The sequence below is a fragment of the Canis lupus genome, chromosome X (assembly GCF_011100685.1).
Source record: "Canis lupus familiaris isolate Mischka breed German Shepherd chromosome X, alternate assembly UU_Cfam_GSD_1.0, whole genome shotgun sequence".
Lineage (NCBI taxonomy): Eukaryota > Metazoa > Chordata > Mammalia > Carnivora > Canidae > Canis > Canis lupus.
In genome coordinates this window covers 19808177-19829384 of record NC_049260.1, presented here as the reverse complement: position 1 = coordinate 19829384, position 21208 = coordinate 19808177, and the positions used below count along the sequence as shown (strand labels likewise).

Below are 21208 nucleotides of genomic sequence, written 5' to 3'. Positions count from 1 at the left end.
TATCAAAACAAAACAAAGACTACACCAAAAAAGGAAAAGTATATGGCAATAATGAAGGGATGCAAATATCCAGGGCATCCAAAAACAGTTTAAAATAGAAAATCTAGGGATGCCTGGGTGGTTTAGTTGGTTAAGGGTCCAACTCTTGATCTCAGCTCAGGTCTTGATCTCCAGTGAGTTCAAGCTCCATGTTGGGCTCCATGCTGGACATGGAGCCTACATTACAAAAAAAAAAAAAAAAATGCAATTCATCATACCAACAGGCAGTAAAAGCACTAGAAAAATCAACTATTTAAGACAAAAACTCTAAAATAATAAATAGAAAATAAACTAATAAATAATATCTACCCCCTCCAAAAAACCCCACTACAGTATTTTTAATATTAGAAGCACTCCATTAAAGTACTTACAGAAGGATGCCTGATACCAATGCTTCCATTCAACACTGTGCTAAATGCATTAGTTAATGCAGTTCCAAAAAAAATAATAAAAAAGAAACAGGAGGCAAAATCTAATGGAAAATAAAAAATAAAACCTTCATGATTCACACTCAACTACTTAGAAAATGCAAAAGAGGAACACCTGGGTGGCTCAGCAGTTGAGCGCACGTCTTCGAATCAGGGTGTGATCCCGCGGTCCTGGGATCAAGTCCCACATCGGGCTCCCTGCATGGAGCCTGCTTCTCCCTCTGCCTATGTCTCTGCTTCCCTCTCTGTATCTCTCATGAATAAATAAAATCTTAAAAAAAAAAAAAGAAAATACAAATGATTTATTAACTGTTATTACTCACACATTTCATTCAATCTAAAGATATTACCAACTCTAAGATGCACCCTTGTTTACATACAACTAAGAAAAAGCACTGCCAATTAAACTGATGCCATACCTTATCCAGAATTTTCATTTTAGATTGAGGCCATTCTTTTAGACTTACACAGTTAATCATATCTTGCAAATATATAGACAAAAAAACAGAAGCAAAAGGAAATTGGTTGGAAATTCCTAAAACTTCACATTCAGGGTCCTATCTTGGACTGCTTTTTTCCTCAAAGCTATTCATTCAATCTTTCTTAACAATATTGTCCTCTGCCAAGAGGATTGTTGGTGACACAGCTTTTCTTAAAATGCTCCATTATCTACAGGATTTTCTTTTCAGTCAGATATCCACTTCACAATTTCTTCTGCCCTCAGTTGTACTGTTTGGCATGAAGTAAACAGCACAACAATGCACATACTCATTTAAAATTTAGGTGATGACAAAGTGAAAAAATTTAGGTGATGACAAAGTGAAGAGTCTTGACCAACTGTGTGCATGTGTATGCAATGTAATACACATCATGACTACTGCCTGAACAACAATGATTATAAAGCAACCTATTGAAAACCTATTTTGATTCTATAAATGCTAAAATGTACGGGGGAAAAGTGCATCTCAGAGTCTATGAACTACAGTAAGAACAAAAATCAGCAAGGTTACATGATGAATATACCTAAGTCGGTAGTGTTCCTTATACATTAGCAATAACTAAATAATAACAAAATCCTATTTACAACAAATATTGCATAGTATCCAGCAAAAAACATCTAACAAAAGTTGTGCAAGAACTTTATGTAAAGCAGCAGTGCATGCTAAGATTCAAATCCCAGCTCCACTGTTTAGCATGCATCTATATGTGTCTATATATTTATTCTATAAATATGACACAAATACAATAAAAATCTGACTTTTTCATAGACAAACTGATCCAAAAACAAAGAGAACAGCTTTAAAAGTCCTGAAGAAAAAGAACATATTATAAAGAAAAAAAAAAAAGATTTGGTTATAAAGCAATCAGTATTCAATCAGAGTGGTACAGATATAGACTCAAACAGATCAATGAAATCAGAAGAGAAACTAGAAACAGATGTGTATATATGAGACTACAATAAACCTCAGGAGTTTCGTTATAAGTCAGTGGGGAGAAAAACTGCATTACTCAATGAATCCATATTTAAAAAAATAAAACTAGATCCCTACATCACATGAGAGAAAAAAAAAATCCCAGATGAATTAATGACCTAATATGAAAAAGCACAGTATCAGTATGACCTTGGGGTAAGGGAAGAATTTCTTACAGATAAAAAAAAACACATAAGCCATCAAGGAAAAAAAAAGACTGAGAAAACGGACTACCTTCACATGAAGAAATCCTACACAAACTAAAAGATAAGCCACAAACTAGGAAATGGTATTTTCAGTATGTAAAATTACAAATCATTAGTACTGAGAATATAAAAAGAATATCCATCTACCAATGAGAAAAAGGAACAAGCCAATAGAAAAATAGACCCAAGGATAGGCACAAGCAAGTCACAGAAAATTCAAATGGCCAATAAATACATGGAGGAAAAAGCTCAACCTCAATAGTAATCTAAGAAATGCAAAGTGAAAATAGCAATGAGATACAATTTATACTCAACAGATTGGAAAAAATTGCAAAGGCTAATCTTTTGGCAGTAGTCTCCAGAAATAGAGGCTCATACGCAGCTGGTGGGAGTGTCGGCTACAACATGATTTGATGATTCGGCAATTCCCAGTAAAGTTGAGAAATGTACTCTTGAATGTAGCAACTCTACATCTATAATCTCAAGAGAGAACCCTGTATAAGATGTTCACAGCAGCATTGTTTGAAACTGCCCAAAACTACAAACAACATAATGGCCCCTCCATAAGAATAGATAAATAAACCACAGTATATTTATACACTGAAATACAAGTAAAATGAGCTAGACCAGTTTTCAAACTTACTGGTTTTAGGAACCCTTTATTACATTCTTAAAAATTGAGAACCTCAAACAATTTTTCTTTATGTGGGTTCTATCTATAGATACTTTTATTACAAATCAGATGAAACATTTTAAAAATATTAGTTCATTAAAAATAACCAACTATACATAAATATAACACTTATTTTAAAATAATTATTTTTCAAAACAAATCAGTGAAAAGAGTAGCATTATTTTACATTTCTGCAATCTCTTTAAAGAGAGGCTTACTAGAGAACAGCTGGATTCCCATAACTGGCTTCTGTGTTCAACCTATTATGACATCATGTATCATGTAGCCTCTGCATAGCACTCATGCAGTGCACATAGGAATGTGGCAAGAATCTTAGAGAACCCTGGGAATTCCTAGAGCACACTCTGAGAACTCCTGAACTAGATCCACATACAAAATGGATAAATCTCAAATACACAATGTTAAGTGAAAAAAATACGAGATGACATATGCAGTAGGATGCCATTTATGTAAAGTTAAAACACCAAAACCAATACCTGATAATAGTTTTGGTACATACATGTTAAAACAATTGTTACTTCTTGCACAAAAAAGAGGAATGGGATGGGGGGGCACTCTAAATCAATCTGTAAGATTTTATTTCTTCAAAAAAAAAAGTTATGAAATACTTAATAAGCTATTAAAGTTCTGTTAAATCTGGGTGATACTTGCTCTTCAGTTCTGAAATATTTCACAATTTAAAAATGTTAAATGTATTTTAAAAAATCCTATACCTACTTCTCATTGAGAATTCCTTAAAGTGTGCTTCCTCCAAAAAAAGTACAGTTATGAGATACCCGGATTTATTTTTTTTTTAAAGTTTTTTTATTTATTTATTTATGATAGTCACAGAGAGAGAGAGAGGCAGAGACATAGGCAGAGGGAGAAGCAGGCTCCATGCACCGGGAGCCTGATGTGGGATTCGATCTTGGGTCTCCAGGATCACGCCCTGAGCCAAAGGCAGGCGCCAAACCGCTGCGCCACCCAGGGATCCCCCCGGATTTATTTTTAAAGATTTACTTATTTTAGAGAGACAGCATGCCCTAGTGGAAAGGGCAGAGGAAGAAGAGAGAATTTCAACCTGACTCTGCACTGAATTCAAGAGCCTTGTGCAGGGATTGGTCCCAGGATCCTGAGATCATAACCAGTCGTTCCCAGGATACTGAAATCATGACTGGAGCCAAAACCAAAAGCCAGACACTTAACCAACTGCACCATTCAGGTGCCCCGAGATACCTGGACATTTAAAAAGTTGTTTGGGAAAATAATTTGACAGGAATAAAAACAGATTGATCACATAACCCCAAAAAGTTAAGCAGTGGGGGAAGGGGTTACCGAGCTCATGTAGTGTGCCTTAAAATGTACACTCCTTGGTCAAAGGACACACAGACTAGATGCTTTAATACTTGAAAACTAATCAAACTACAAGAAGTTTTGTCACCAATAACTGACATAATTGTTTTTAGAGATAATGATCACGTGCCAGCTACTGCTCGAGGATAAGAATAAAGAAGACCCTGTCTCTACATTCACAGTTTTGTTGGTTTTTTTTTTTTTCTTTTTAAGATTTTATTTATTTATTCATGAGAGACACAGAGAGAGAGAGAGAGGCAGAGACACAGGCAGAGGGAGAAGCAGGCTCCACTCAGGGAGCCCGACATGGGACTTGATCCCGGGATTCCAGGATCACGCCCTGGGCCAAAGGCAGACACCAAACCACTAAGCCACCCAGGGATCCCCTACATTCAGAGTTTAGAAAAGATGACAAAAAATATAAATATACAGTTAAAACAGAATAGGTTAAATGCTAAATTAAAGTTGTCCGCACTGATACGAGACAAAGAATGAGCCTGGAAAAACAATAGTGCCAATAACAAGAAAAAAAGCTAGACAGCAAGACTTGAGGATTTAAAAAATAAGAAAAAAGACTCTCTACAAATAGTACTGGACATCTCCAATATGCCACATAAATTTGGTTTCAGCCATGTTGAGCCAGTAACACACCTGGATCGAGATGGTCAGTAGACAACTGGAAATACTACAGGAAAAGCTAGAAAAGAGGGTGGGCATGGTAAAGGACACTAAAACCAAGGTGAAAATTCAAGAAAAAGGACAGAGGACTGACCTTGAGGGAAATTCCATGATAGAAAACAGAGACAATGCACAGTTTCTGAAACAAAGAACACTTTTATTTGATACATGTTGTGGAGGTTTCCCAATTTCTGAAATAGTGGATTCAGGAGTAAGTGCAATGAAAAGAAATAAAAGTAATGGTGAAGGGACTGAGAAGACAAGTGAGGGTTTTTTGTAAGATGAGCAAAGAAAGCTAGGAATGTTTCTAAGGAGCGCGGGAAAGGCACTAGCAGAGTTAGAGGGCAATGATTCAACAGCAAAATCACTGAGAGCCCTGTCCCAGGCGGGGGGGGGGGGGGGGGGGGGGGGGGGGGGGCGGCGCCGCCAACAGGCAGAGCAGTTGTGGGCATGAAGGAGGCCAATTCTTCCTACAGGGAAAGAACAGGAGGGAAGCCTAGGTAGGGACAGAGGAAGAATGTGCAGTGGAAAGGAAGGAAACTCAAATGCTTAGATCAGATTGTTGTGTATCTTTCTGGTTTAAGCAAAAGATTAGGTAATCTTTGTGAGGCTGAGGGGTTTCAAGGACAGGTGGAGGAGTTTGAGTAAAAAAATCAAGTCTGGAATGGCCAGTGTGCACAAACACAAATACACAAGCAAGGTCATCCATGACAATTATTTGTCCAGATGGGGTTAGAGAGGAAGCATTTACAAAGAGCAATGTGGAAAAGAAAAAATTTTTAATGCCCTGTGGCATGTTTTTTAAAAAGGAAACTTGCATCTATCAGAAATATACACACAAATTAAGAACCAACACTTCATTTATCCAAAATGATTGGGTAATAAGGTGTTACACCAGTCAGTTTTCCAGATCAAGGTCTACCCTTTCAGGCAATAACATTTCATATTTAATGGTTTTCAATAGTAATCCTTCTAACCCATTCATTTATCAGTCTTAACTATACAACCTGTGTCTCAATCTTAACCATCTACTCTTCCTATAATGGAACATCTACTGCTGCTGCACTGTGTGTGCAGCTATTCAATTCTTTTTTTTTTTTTCTAGAGCTCTACGTCCTTCCCAGCTGTCAAGATATAAAGCAACTGGTTCTTCTAAGTTTATGTTTATCCTTACCATCTCAACAACCACTGCCCACTAGCTTAGCAACTTGCTTCTAGTCAGCATCCTAAAATGCAAGTGTTTTTCCAACTTTTCTAAACCATGGCCCCTTACGATAAACATGAGAATCTTCAGATCCCTCCTGTCCTCTCATGGAGCATCAGTCCTCTGACCTCTTGCAGTCCAGGAAAATGGAAAAACAAACACCTTTCTAGTGAATACTTATACTACCTATAGATTTAGTTCATAAAATTCTAAGAAACACATTCCCCACATGTGAATCTAGGACAGTCAAATATTAACCAAAACATGAGAAGGTCTGGCTTAGCTAACATCCTTAGTCCCTTCTCAAACAAAAGGGTAGTCACTCTCACCAGAGTAAAGAACTGAGATTGCAAAAAACCATTTGAAGGCTGCTGCCTTTTTAGTAATCTTTCTTCTAACTTTTCAAACTGACTTCTTAAAAAATTACCATGAGAATACTTACAGGTTCATTGCTCATCTTCATAAAGTAATCCGAAACACACTAGTGCTGCAATTTTCAACCATGGTAAATGAAAAGTTAGAACCCTCTCACTCTTTGTTTACTAGTGAAATTATAACTCGGAGCTAAAGGTTATTTGGAGTGAAAAGTTAGGATAGAAAAGAGGAGCAGCTCTTTAGTACAAACCGGTCGTTGAAAAGGTAGCAAAACTGGCTGAACTTCTGGAACAGTTTTGATAATCATTCAGGTAGTGAAAACACTCTATTTCTCAACTTCGAAACTTTTCCTAGTCCGATGGAACTGCTAAGTGAATATAAAGCCCAGCTCAGGTGTATTATCATCCTTCTACGCAAGGGCTGCCCTGGCCACCTCCAACGTATAAGCCCCTCCACCTGGCAAGCAAACCCTTGCACCTTCTCTAGCAAGAAATCTCATCACCTCCCTACCTTCACCATCGACTCCTGCCAAACTACAAATACTGGCTGGTTTGTTTTTCTCAAATACTTGCTACTTTGTGAAGAAACTTCACCCTTGAAATGCCCTTTCCCCACCGGCTACCTATGCTTTAACAAAGCCCCCCTCCCCATCCTTAAGTAACCTCAAAAATGTCACCTACTTCAGGAAACCTTTCCTCACGCTCCAAATGGAAACTCTGCCTTCCTCTGGAACCCCCGTAATTGGCTGTACCTTTTTCCCCCCAGCAGCACTTGAGTGCAATTCACCAGGACTCCTCCGCCTCTGAACAACGAACTTCTTGCAGCCACCGTCTGCATCCCAAGAACCTTTCTAATCTTTCTTTATCAGCGAGCACAGTGCATCGCTAACACTGGGTTCCAAGTTTACAGGGGAGTTCTGCAGTGTGCAATCAAAAGTCCTCTCAGGGACGGAATGCCACCTAAGAATTTTTCAAGTCAAATAAAGAAACTAAAAAAACCATGGCAAGCAGATGAATAAATACTGCACGACTAAGGAAATAAACTTTCTGACCTCCTTACTCCTCAAAAAAAAAAAAAAAGTTAATACCAACAGATCACTAATAGCTTAAATGGACCTTTTCTAGAAAGTTGCTTTCAAATAAATGAGTTCAAAAGACTCCTTAAAAAATTTACTGCTCTGTTTTCGTGTTGTGCAAATTACACTTTCCCCTCCGTTGGATAAAAGCGTGATGAGAACTGTTCCTATCGAATTTTATTTTTATTTCTTTATTCGGGTACTAGAGAAAGCAGAGAGTGCTGCAAAACCGCATCGAGGGCACCATAATAGCCACGTACGACGTGGAGTAAAAATAAAATGTCGTGGGGTTCCATTTGCCGTAGCGAGCCCAGATGCCTGGGCTGCCACCCGTCCCGACATCCCTCGGGTTGCTCCAGGAGCGGGAGAAAGGCGCAGGGCCAGGGACGCCCAGGGACGAGATGGCCGCCTGCGGCAGCTCAGTTAAAATGCAGCGGAAGCAGCAGCCAGTCACGGGGCTGCGGGAGGCAGGGCAGCAAGGTGGCGCTGCCGCCGAGCGCCTAGAGCCTGAGCGCCCATCATGGCGGCAAGGGCAATGGCCGCTGTGGGGAGCAAGCACGCCCCCTCCGCGCGCACAGGCTGCCGTGCCGGGCCTCGGGGGCCCGTCACCGGAGCCGCCGCCGCCGCCCGCTCTCCGACCCCCCCTCACGGGCTGTAGCGGAATTTTCTCTTCAGACGCCGCCTTCAAGATGGCGGCTCCCCCTCCCGACAACCCCCTCAATCGTTCCCTGCAGCAGGCGCCGAGCCGCCGCCATCTTGTCCCCCGTCCCTCCCCCCCTCGCCGATATTTACATAGCGAAAATCGGCCCGGCCGGCCTGCGGCCTTCACCTCACGCCTGCAGCCTTCGCCTTCTTGCCAGGCCTCGCCCCCGCGCGGTGCCCCGGGCAGGCCGCGGCGCCGACCCGACGCCCCTCCGCCGCCTCCCGGGCCACCGGGCGACCCTCCCCCAACCCCCGCCCGTTCACGGAGCGCGCCTCCGCCGCCGCTCGGGGCAGCCGGGCTCCTCCCCGGGCCTAACTGCGGCCTCCTCGGGGCCTGCTCGGCGCCACGCGCCGCACCGCCCGGCCTAGCGCGGAAGGGCGCCTCGCGGGCCGCCGACCAGGCCGGGACCAGGCCGCTGCGCGCGCGCTAGGCCCCACGGCCGCGGCGGCGCCCGGAACTCACCGGACGGGCGTGCGGGCGGTCGGCGACGGTGGCGGGTGCTGCAGGCCGGCCTTTCTCTGGAGCACTGGGCCGGGCTCCGGCTGGTGGGGCGGGCGGAGGGAGGGAGGAGGGGCCGAGCTCGGAGCTGACAAAAAGCGGCCCAGCTCCCCGGCACGGGCCCGCCGTCAGCACGTCACGTCACCGCCCGGGAGAGAGACCCAGGAAAATGCGGAAGGGTAGATAGGCCCCCTCCTCCGCCCGGTGTGTCCCCTTGGCGCCCCGGGTCGGCGCCGCTCACGCTCCGCGACCGGGGAGCCCAGTGGCCTTGCTGTGGCGGGGTCTCCGGCGGCCGGAGTCTCCGTGACAGCGCCCCCCTTCTTTCCACCTCCTCCGCGCTCCCGCCCGCCGCCGCAGCCGCCGCCGCTACACACACGCCGCTGCCGCCGCCTCGGCCGTAAAGCCCGCGCGGGGCCGCGGTCCGTCGACCCCGTGGAGAGGCAGGCGGCCGGCACCCGACCCGGCCTGGCCGCCCCCCACCATCTCCCGCGGGCCTCGGCCGCCCCCCGGGCCCTCCCCGGAGACCTACCGCCTCTCCGCGCCTGTCTTGGCCGAGGCGCCTGCTCGAGTTGTTTGCAGGCCCTCAGACCCCCGCCCGCAGTAAATGTGTTTTCTTCATCCCTGTGGCTGGAGAAGATAAATTTAGCAATCCCCGCCGTCCCCTGCCTTCGCTTAAAAAAAAAGAAAGAAAAAAAATCTTTGAAATAAATGAAAATAGGCTTGCCAGTCTAAATGGGTGTGTGGGCACAGAGAAGGGGGAGAAGGGTTATCCTACTGCTACTACCAACCGTTTAATTTTTTTTTAAACAAGCATTCAGTCAGAGAACCTAACTTATTTTATTAGTTTGCAGGATACAAAGATGAGGAAAAGGGTTACCTTTTCAAACTGGTTTCGCACATTGCAATGAACAGGATTTTTTAATGTATATTTTCTATATATCTGTATTTCAGAGTTTGGGAGCCTATGAAATTTAAGTTTCGTGTAATTGTTTCATAAATAATGAATTTTTCACAGTTTGTAATATAGACAGGTAGCAGAAGTGGGTATGGATTTTTTTTTTTACAAACTAAGCCTTTTAAAGTTTAAAAAGACTTAGAAAAATGCATATTTGATAAACAAGCATCTATCAACTCCAAAAATGTGTATTTGTGTTTCCATTAAATTTTTACACTCTTTCCATACTGAACTTGGGACCCAAACTATAAGTTACTAGTTAAACCTTAAACGATGTAATCCTTATATTAATCCAGAATCTGACATGTTTTCTTTCTTTAATTCACTAAAAACATTTTTAAACAGTGAAGAACACAAAGGTTATAAAGCAAATAGCATATTGATGTGAAGTCTCTTTAAATACAGAGGCCATGTATTTAGGTTCCTGTCATAACTTTTTAAAACTCCCAGAATGCAAATTGTCCACTCCTTCAGACATTTTACAGTTATAAAATGCTTTCAAGAAGGAAAAACAAAGGTATAATAACAAGAAATCTCAAAGGACGTACTGGATGATAATTTTCCCTCCCAGGCTTTACCTTTGATTTTTTTGCAAGAGATTAAATTTCCTTTCATTTTTGAGAAAGAATGACAACATGTCTTTGCCATGTCTAGAAAATTGCATTACGTTGTTGTGATACAGAAAGGTAAATAAAGCTAACTTTCAAGTAAAAAAATGAGAAATAGCTTGTGTGTGCACACTAATATAATTTCAAAAAATTGATAACCAGTATTTTAAGTACTTTCCAATGGCCTCCATTTAATGCGATGGTATGTCAAGAATGGGGTCTCATCACCATGTAGCTATAAGCAGCATGAATACAAAAACCTAATGTCAGCATTCTTGTTAGTTCTTCCATCATTACCATCAAATACTTTTTTTTTTTTTCAAATACTTCTAAGTACACCAGTAGAAAGCACTACAAAAAAGAGTATCAAGGATTATAAATGAAAAAGATGTTTCCTCAATTTAGAAGTCCAGAAGTAGTTTAGGTCTTCAGACTTTTCAAGAGCCCTGTGCCATTACTTTTCATGCAAAAGAGACTGTTAAATTGTTGGGAAACGAGGAAACAATGGCCTAGTTCTGTTAATTACATTAGATAAAACTTCATTGCAGTACAACAAATAACCCTACAGATGATTGTACAGATGAGCTCAACTATACTTTTTTTAAGTTGTCAAAAAAGGGAAAGTAACTTGTACTTCAAATCCATTTATAGAAGGCCATAAACAACACTGCATGATAAAAATCATTTTACTAGAAGTACACTGAATATAAAATACTCAAAATGAAGGAGCAAAGAAAGTATAAACAGCAGAGATCAGAAATTGTTCAGTGTTATAATAACATACAAAACATAGTTGATGAAAATGTTCATAGTTGGAGCTAGAGGACACCTAACATCAATGAAAGCATCTGGTAATCAAGCACTGAGTGATTCAGGACCTGACAACATGGCACTTGAAGGACAGCCTATCTTGCATTGATACTTTTTGTTCACTGTTTTCGTATCTGGGACCTATAGAATTCTGGGCACAGAGAGTCAAAAGATGTGGTGCTTGCCCTTGGGAACTGCGAATAAGGAGGCTGTGTGTGGCAGAATAAAAACATTCTTAAGTGCTTTCATTTTCTTGCTTAAATAAGCACACAATAAAAGGAAATTTTATTTAGGTAGATGGAGAACAGAATATTTCAAAGGTATATGCTGTGAATACAGGATAGATGGTTTCAATGCAGTTAGATGGGTTTGGGTTATGTGCTAAAATTTATTTGTTTCTTCAGAGCTGTTAATGTATATCAGATAGTTAAAAGCATCTACTCAAGGTTTTGACAGTGTTTTAATAACTTAACTAAAATCTCTGACATGTTTATAGGTCCTTGAGCCAGAAATAATACGAGGCCTTTCAATCACTTTTCCAGAGAAAGATTAGTCAGAAAAGAAGCTGTTAAAAAAGAAGAAGAAGAAAAGAAGCTGTTTATTTTCACTCCACATCACCGACTGATGAAAATCCAAATGGGAAACCATAAATTACTGCCTTAGAAAATAGAGACCTTCTTGAATGAAGTTGTGGTAATTCATTATTTCATATCCCAAAGATTGAAAAATATTCATTTTCCCCTAGAAAGGCCCTAGTTTTATTGAACTAAGCATGCCCTATAAAAATGAACCATTTATCTGATACTTGATACTTAAGTCATACTTATCTTAACATGAGCAAGTTGCATCATGTTGGAATTCAGCTGGCTATAATTAATGTCAAGTAAGAATTTTTAATCTGAGCCTTTAAGCCACACACCCTCCCCAAGGGAAATAATTTTAAAATAAACAGTGACTGACAATTAGGTGATTTTCAAACAGTATTTTTTCACACAAGTCATTAGTTGAATAAGACATTGTTTAGTTCCTGAAAGTCATCAATAGCCAAATTCTCATGGATTATAAATCATAGAACACAGCAAACAAATTAGCTCCACTAAAAAGGTGAAAATCGATATGTGAGGCCTAGAAACAATGACCTGTCAGGTGACCAGACTGAAGCCTCTATATACAATTTTCCACTAACAGAACCAGGGTTTCTGGAAGAAATGACTGATTCCTAGGCTGGAGCAGAAAAGTACATAGTGAACCAGGAATATCTCTTCATAACAGAAAGCAAGAAAAGAAAATGTCAAAATTACTAGGGGTGTGTCAAAAGGTCTCAGGGGCCAGTTTAAAGAGGCTCTAGTTGGCTAAAGATGAAAAAATTTGAATGTCAAAAGAATAACTGCTGTGAAATGAAACTCACCAAGTATGTTTGTGAGTTTATAATGACACTTTTAAAAATGATCGATTGCACAGCTTTGTTAATATACTAGAAACTAGTGAATTGTACAATTGAGTGAATTTTATAATGTGTATTATATTTTGAATTTTAAAAGTGATCACCTTTGCAAAATGGTAGAGAACCAACTCACTGTTTTGAAAACTAGTGAAGGGAAAGATGAAGCACTGATCCTGTATGACCTGTTCCTCAGACTAAACAAATAGCTGATGAAGGGAATTTTCTTTTAATAATTCCACAAATACATGAAGAAGCCTTGATGGAATTAGAATATCACCATTTTGCAACCCCAGATGAATTAATGGATCTAAGCAACAATCAGCAATGGCTGCTAACCAGAGTAACAACTAGACATATGCCTCATGATGAAAGTACACAAAGCCATCAACTAAAAAAATCAAACCTGAACCTAATCAACTCTTTAGCTCTAACTGCCAATTTACAGGAAATACAGGGAACAGAGAAACATATCAATGAAACTACAGAGATGCAATCAACAAAATTCAGATGATGGGAAACACGATAGGACCTGCTTTCTTCAACAAATAAACTATAGCAAAAAATTTGAGGGGAAACCAATAGATAAGAAAAGACTTAAAAGGGAGCACTGGGTGGCTTAGTCTGGTAAGCATCTGCCTTTGGCTCAGGTCATGATTCCAGGGTCCTGGGACGGAGCCCCATATCAGGCTCTCTGCTCAGTGGGGAGCCTCTCCCTCAGACTGCCGCTCTGCCTACTTTTGTTCTCTCTTTCTCTGTCAAATATATAAATAAAATCTTTTTAAAAAGATTTAAAAGATATTATTAATCGAGTACAATGTATGACCTTTATTTCAATCTTGGTTTAAACAAACAAGTATAAAAAAATGAGACAGAGATATGTGAACACTGGATTGTTGTCAATATGAACTGGATATATGCTGATATAAACAATTTATTGTTAAATTGGATTAAGTGTAATGAAGATGTGATTATTTCTTAAGAATCCTTATCTTTTAGAGATACATTATGAAAATATTTACAGATAAAATGATAGGCCGTTGATGAAAGACCTAAAACTAGAAGACACTGATAAAAGAAACTGAAGATGATACAAACTAATGGAAAGATATATTGTACTTATGGATTGGAAGAATTAATATTAAAATGTTGATACTACCTAAAGCAATCTACAAATTCAATGCAATCTCTACCAAAAAACCAATAGCATTTTTTACAGAACTAGAACAAATAATCCTAAAATTTGTATTGAACCACAAAAGATCCTAAATAGCCAAACCAATTCTGAGAAAGAACAAAACTGGAGGTATCATAATCCCAGATTTCGAACTGTACTACAAAGCTGTAGTAATCAAAACAGTATGGTACTAGCACCAAAAAAAAGACATATAGATCAATGGAACAGGATAGAGAGCTCAGAAATAAATCCATGCTTATATGGTCAATTAATCTAAGACAAAGGAGGCAAGCATATAAAATGAGGGAAAGACAATCTCTTCAATAAACAGTGCTGGGAAAACTGGACAGCTACATGCAAAAGAATGAAACTGGACCACCTATTTACACCATGCACAAAAAATAAACTCAAAATGGGCCAAAGACCTAAATGTAAGACCTAAAACAATAAAACTTTTAAAAGAAAATATAGGTAACAATCTCTTCAACCTCTGTTTTTCGACCTCAGCTTTAGCAGCATACTTACAGATTTACCTCCTGAGGCAAGGGAAACAAAATAAAAAATAAACTATTGGGACTATAACAAAATAAAAAATTTTTGCACAGCAGAGGAAACCTTCAACAAAACAAAAAGGCATCCAAATGAATGAAAGAAGATACTTGCAAATGATATACCTGATAAAGGGTTAATATCCAAAAGATAAAAAAAAAAACTTATACAACTCAACACCAAAAAAAAAAATCCAATTAAAAAATGGACAGAGGAACCAAATAGACATTTTTCCAAAGAAGACATACAGATGGCCAACAGCCACATGAAAAGATGTTCCACATCACTAATCATCAGGGAAATGCAAATCAAAACCACAATGAGATACCTTATATCTATCAGAATGGCTAGTATCAAAAAGACAAGAAATAACGAATGTTGGTAAGGACATGGAGAAAAGGGAACACTTCTGTGCCCTGTTGGTGGGAATGTGAATTAGTGCAACCACTGTGACAAACAGGATGGAGGTTTCTCAAAAAAATAAAAATAGAACTGCCATATGATCCAGTAATTCCACTTCTGGGTATCTACCTAAAGAAAACAAAGACATTAATTTGAAAAGATATATGTACCTCTATATTTAATGTAGCATTATTTATTTATTTAAAAATTTTAAAACATTTTACTTATTTGTTTTAAGTAAGCTCTATGCCAATATGGGGCTTGAATTCATGACCCCAAGATTAAGAGTCATATGCTCCACTGACTGAGCCAGCCAGGAGCCCCTGCAGCATTATTTATAATAGTCAAGATATGGAAGCAACCTGAGTGTCCATTGATAGATCAAAAGATAAAGAAGATGTAGGAGATAGATAGATCACAGAGTATTAGTCGTAAAAAAGTATGAGATCTTGCCATTGCAGCAACATGGATGGACCTAGAGGGTATTGTATTTTTTTAAAAGATTTTATTTATTTATTCATGAGAGACACAAAGAGAGAGAGAGGCAGAGACACAGGCAGAGGGAGAAGCAGGCTCCATGCAAGGAGCCCGATGTGGGACTCGATCCCAGGACTCCAGGATTACGTCCTGGGCCGAAGGGAGGCGCTAAACCGCTGAGCCACCCAGGCTGCCCTAGAGGGTATTGTATTAAGTGAAATAAGTGAGACAGAGAAAAATAAATACCACATGATTTCACTTATAATCTAAGAACAAAACAAATGAACAAAACAAAAACAGAAAGAGACTCATAAATGATAGAGAACAAACTGGTAGTTGCCAGAGAGGAAGTGGGTCAGGGCATGGGCATAATAGGTGAAGGGGGATTAAGAGGTAAAACTTCCAGTTATAAAATAAATCACAGAGATGAAAAGTACAACACAAGGAATACAGTCAATAATACTATAATAATATGGTAAGGTGGTAGGTAGTGACAAACTTTTTGTGGTGAGCATTTCATAATGTACAGAATTGTTGAATCACTATGTTGTACAACTAAAACTAATATAATACTGTATGTCAACTTTACTTCAATAAAGAGAATGGTATGCTACCTGGGATGGCCTTCAAAATAATAAGGGAAAAGTTGAGGGAAGTATGGGGGTTGAGGGTGAAGTGGGTGGGGGATATCAATGAAACAAAATTGGCCATAAAGGAACAAACATTGATTCTGGATGATGGGCACATTGGGGTTTGATGCATTATTCTCATTGTGTATATACTTGAAATTTTCCATAGCAAGTTTAAAAAACAAACAGGGGATCCCTGGGTGGCTCAGCGGTTTAGCGCCTGCCTTTGGCCCAGGGCGCGATCCTGGAGTTCCGGAATCGAGTCCCACATCGGGCTCCCGGCATGGAGCCTGCTTCTCCTTCCTCCTGTGTCTCTGCCTCTCTCTCTCTCTCTCTCTCTCTCTCTCTCTCTCTCTCTCTCTCTGTCTATCATAAATAAATAAAAAATATTTAAAAAAATAAAATAAAAAACAAACAAAAATAAACATACAAAGAAAAAATTACCTTTACATTTCACAGAATCTTTGGAGTGGGGCAAGCATTATATTCAATATATTCAATTGCCTCCCTTCTACTTTTCTGTGGACCATATAACAGTACTTATTTTCAAAACAATTTGCATAATTAAACAATGAAATAAATAAAACTAGACTACTTATAATTAAGAAAACAACAATGTTTTTCAAATTTGCAAGGGAATATCTTGCTAAAGATGTAGATTGCTGGGTCTCAATTCCTAGAAATTCTAATTTTTAGTAGGTATGGAATAGAGCTAAGGAATCTGCAATTTAACCAGGAGCCCACATGATACATAGACAACTGGGCCACACAGCAATATACTTCAAGAAACATTAGTACATCCTGGTAAATACCTCTTTGCCCACATTTATAAGAGTTTCTCTTGGAGTATAAAGAAGTAAAATTGCTGGAGATGGCAGATTTTCAATATAACTCTCCAAAATGACTATCCTAATATATATTCCTTCCAGCAGAAGAAGAGAATTCCCAAATCTCCATTTCTTGGCTAACTCTTGATGTGCTCATACTTTTTAATTTTTGCCAAGAACATAACTACCTTACAGAACGATCTTTGAGTTAGCAACATTTGCTAAAGCAGCTCTTGAAAAATCTGCCACATTTTGAACAAAGACTCCTTTTTAATGATATAATGACTTTTCACCCCAAAATACATTAAATAAATATGCTAAAAGAAGTGATAATTCAACATTACAGTTTAAAGCAAAAATATTCTCACCAATTACAGAATGTAAGAATTCCTCATCAGAGAATCTCATATGGAACAAATTTGAATTGTGTTCTATGTTTATATGAACCACAAATGTTTTTTGCTTGTTTTTGCACACAGACATAAAGCAAATAGAAACAAACACCCCAAATTGAGAACAAAACAGGAAGGAGCAGCTGGCAGAAATGTGGAAAGTTTCGTAATTCTTGAAAAGGTGAAGGAAGCCAAGGACACAGCAGGAATCTGACTGAGTGAAATTAAGGTTTCAATCAAGTGTGAATTGTGCCTGTAAGACTCAGGTGGCCAGCAATGGAGTCCCCACTTTACGGTAATGACACTATGTTGAGGGAAAGTTCACACGAGAATGAAATGAGAAGTAGAGTCAGAGCATGGATGGCATGGTCTGATCTGGTGAGGAGTCTGGGACAGCCTTCGCTGTAAAGAACAACCCTGTGAGTAGCCAGATAAAATGGATCATGAATAAAAGGGTTACAGAGCTCCTGTGCTCTGGAGCGGAGCTTCTGGAACTTAATGTGCACACAATCCCCCACCCCCACCCCAACAACCCAGGATTGCTGTGAACCCACTCCTCTGTGGCAGCAGGGCCAGGACTGCCCAAGACTCTGCATTTCCTACAAGCTCCCAGGCCACGCCTCCAGGCCAGTGGCTCTGAGGCCTTGCCTGGGTCTCCTGTGGCCCAAGAGCAGGGGGGAAGAGCCAGGGGCAACCACTATGGAGATGAATACCATCACCTGTGTCCACGCCCCCGGGGAGCTCAACATTCAGAGGGGGAGGAGAGAGATGGTAGACACGGAGAACAGACAGCCAACACCAACACACAGGTACTTGCTGCTCCTGGCCAACAGAGGCCATAACGAAAGATCTTCTGGAAAAAGGTTTTCCTCAGCCTGAGACACATCTCTATCTGCAGACTGAAAGAACTCACCCCGCCTCAGGGAAAATCGCCCACCCGCACATCGACACAGTGGGGCAACGATTTTTAAGGACAACTTTTCATTACAAAAACCCCTGCGATCACTAAGACAGGAGAAAATTCATCATTTATTGAGGGCTCACCTTGTGTTCTGCACGCTACTTGGTGCTTTCCCTGAGTTCTCTCATCTAAACCTCATGGCATCCCAATAAAGTGGTGATGCCCATCTTCAAGTGGACTGGATTCAGGAAGTCCAACGGTTTGGTCAGGACCCCTCTGCTCTCTGGCTGCCTCAGCTCTCTTCCAGCCCACGCTGGAGGAGACAGGCTTCTTCTAGATGGGTATAGGCAGCTCTGGGCTCAGGTCATCGCAGCCCAGTCCCCCTGGAAGAGAGAGAGTCTCTCTTCTGGGGATAATGGCCCCTACCCCTCTTGTCCTGCTCCTCTGGATATGGAACCTCTGCCATGTGAGCAAGCTGGAGCAGGAGTGATGACGTCCCAGTACTACAGCCTGCTGCACATGCAGTAGAACTTCTGTCCCACAGTGGAGGCTGGACAGGAATGGGACCTCCAATCCTCTGCCTTGAACCTGCCTGGCTATAGCTTCTGCAACACGGAGTTGAGGTGATAAAAGATGCTGATGGCCTGCCCTTCCTGGAGTGAAACCATAGCCCTAGACTGGGAGCTGAGAGGAAATGGAGTCCCATCTCTTTGGCTGCATCTTACACAAGTAGATTCCATCAGACTGAGCTGAGAAGTAGGAAGCAGTTTGTGGTTCAGATGTCACAGACTCCCATTTAAGTAACAAGTTCATTGCTCTTACTAAGGTTTACTGGTAAATTTTCTTGGATAAATGTTTCTGTATTTGCTGTCTGTTCTTAGGACAATCCCAGAGACTTTAAATGGTTGGGTTTCTAAAATACTTTTCACCAGTTAAATACTTGTTTCTCTGGGGAAAGTGTCTACTAATCTCACCCCACCATTTTGGAAGTCCATACTTCAATCAGGTTTTTTTTTAAGGAGAAAAATAAGTTTGATAGCATTGTAAACTCATGATTCAAACATACCCCAGGTGTTTCAATCCACTGCAATTATTTTTACTGATGCTCAAATTATGCCAACTGTGACTGGGGGAAATTCTTTAGGTTGGCTCCTAAGTCCTTCTGACATGACCCTAACAGTTGTTGACAGCTTTCTTGCTGTTAAAATACTGTGTACATTCTAGTTGCTTCAGCAGTACAAATACTAAAATTGGAATGATACAGAAATTAGCATGGTCCCTGCGCAAGGATGACACACAAATTCGTGAAGCGTTCCAAACTTTTAAATACCATATGATTTCACTCATATGTAGAACTTAAGAAAACAAAGGAACAAAGAAAAAAAGAGAGACAAGCCAAAAAGCAGACTTTTAACTATAGAGAACAAACTGATGGTTACCAGAGGAGAGGTGGGTGGTGAGATGGGTGAAATAGGTGAAGGGGATTAAGAGTACACCTATCAGGACGCCTGTGTGGCTCAGCGGTTAAGCGTGATCCTGGAGTCCTGGGATCGAGTCCTGCATTAGGCTCCCTTGTGCACTGGGCTCCTAGCATGAGCCTGCTTCTCCCTCTGCCTATGTCTCTGCCTCCCTCTCTGTCTCTCATGAATAAATAAATAAAATCTTTTTTTAAAAAAAAAAAGAGTACACTTATCATGATGAGCACTCAGTAATGTACAGAATTGCTGAATCATTATATTGTATATCTGAAACTAATATAACACTATGTTAACTATACTGGAATTAAAATAATACAGACATACATACTGTGTACATTACCTACAGAATGCTTTTGAAAAACTGAAAGGTCATACTTTCCAGTATCAAAAGGAGTATATATGGATTCTAAAGAAATGAAGAAGATAAAAGCAATCACTCAAAAGGGAAAAAGAAATAAAAAAAATAAGGAAACATTAAAGATAGAATAAAAAGGAATGCCTGGGTGGCATAGTTGGTTAAGCATCTGACTCTGGGTTTTGGCTTAGCTTGTGATCTCAGGATTGTGAAACTAAAGACCCACATTGGGCTTCGCACTCAGCACAGTCCATTTGACATTCTCTCTACCCTTCCTCCTTGTGCTCTCTCTCTCAAATAAATAAATCTTTTAAAATAGCATAAAAATATGACATGAATAATAAAAAATGTATTAGTTATCATGATAAATACATTGGAATCTACTCCCCTATTAAAAATTAAGATTCAAAAAGAAAAAAATTAAAAAAAAAAAGAAAAAAATTAAGATTCACAGGGGCACCTGGCTAGCTCAGTTGGTAGAGCAAGGGGTGTAGAGATTACTCAAAACTAAAATCTTAAAAAATAAAAAGATAAAAATAAACTAAAATTAGGATTCACAAATTGGACTAAGAATTCCATTTTATGTTATTTAGATGAAACACAAAATGAAACAAAAAGATTAATGTAAAGGAAGGAGAATATATAAAATAAATGCAAATGAAGAGAAATCAAAGATGAAAATACTTACATTAGTACAATTTGACATTTAAAAAATGACATTGGAATTTATAAAGCCAAAATATGAAGAAGGATAGAGTATCACTTAATAATATGATTAATAAATCTTATTTAATAGCTTCCTGCAAAGAAACATGTATTGAATACTAGATAATATACTGGTTTTTTTCCCTAGTATCATGTAGCATTTACAAAAACTGAATATATATAGCTGTACGAATAGTGGCAGGTAAGTAGGTTCAAATGCTAAAGAAGACTTACAGAACCCAAATGACATGGCTTACAAATATACAGTTTATTATAGGGAAAGGACATGCTATATCAACAGCACAAAAGTCGGATTATACATCACAGCATATGATTCACAGCAGGGGTCTGGAGAGGCCAAGTGCAGGCTCTTATTGTCCTCTTCTAGTCCTAGAAGACGTTCTGCACTCATCCTATATCTTCCTTGCCCCAACCGTAGAATCGGCCATTTCTTTAAGGAACCCTGGTTCCATTTATTGGAGAATAATACTTAGCAACAAAGACCTGGGTGCTAGGTATACTCATTGCTACTGGGGTATCACTGCTTCTAGACCATTTCAGAAGCCAGAGCCAGAAAATATATGTAAGTATACTACCTTATGTATATGTACATATCTATATTTCTGTATATATCTACCAACTAGAGTACACTTATGTATAGTTCTTTTTATTGTTAGCCTTATATTATCTTATCAAAATACCATTTTCTTATTTTAAATTGAGGTATAATTGACATACAACATTATATTAGTTATAGGTGTACAACATAATGATTCAATATTTGTATATCCTGCAAAA

General features: G+C 39.7%; 1 protein-coding gene and 1 pseudogene across 9 annotated transcripts in view; one reads left to right on the top strand and one right to left on the bottom strand.

Moving 5' to 3' along the window:
- Nucleotides 1-21208, bottom strand: part of ZFX (zinc finger protein X-linked) — a 94841-nt gene that overhangs the window by 47917 nt on the left and 25716 nt on the right. For 2 of the 9 annotated variants that reach the window (XM_038587089.1, XM_038587098.1), the window contains exon 1: nucleotides 8669-8976. The exons of 1 other annotated variant lie outside the window; for it this stretch is intronic. The gene's annotated coding sequence lies outside the window, so the exon portion shown is untranslated. Of the gene's footprint in view, nucleotides 1-3036; nucleotides 3066-7108; nucleotides 7128-8295; nucleotides 8336-8668; nucleotides 8977-9233; nucleotides 9275-21208 lie in introns of those variants that run through there. 6 more of the 9 variants (XM_038587093.1, XM_038587097.1, XM_038587094.1 and 3 more) reach the window with 6 other exon arrangements.
- On the top strand, nucleotides 19097-19196 carry LOC119868589 (annotated as a pseudogene).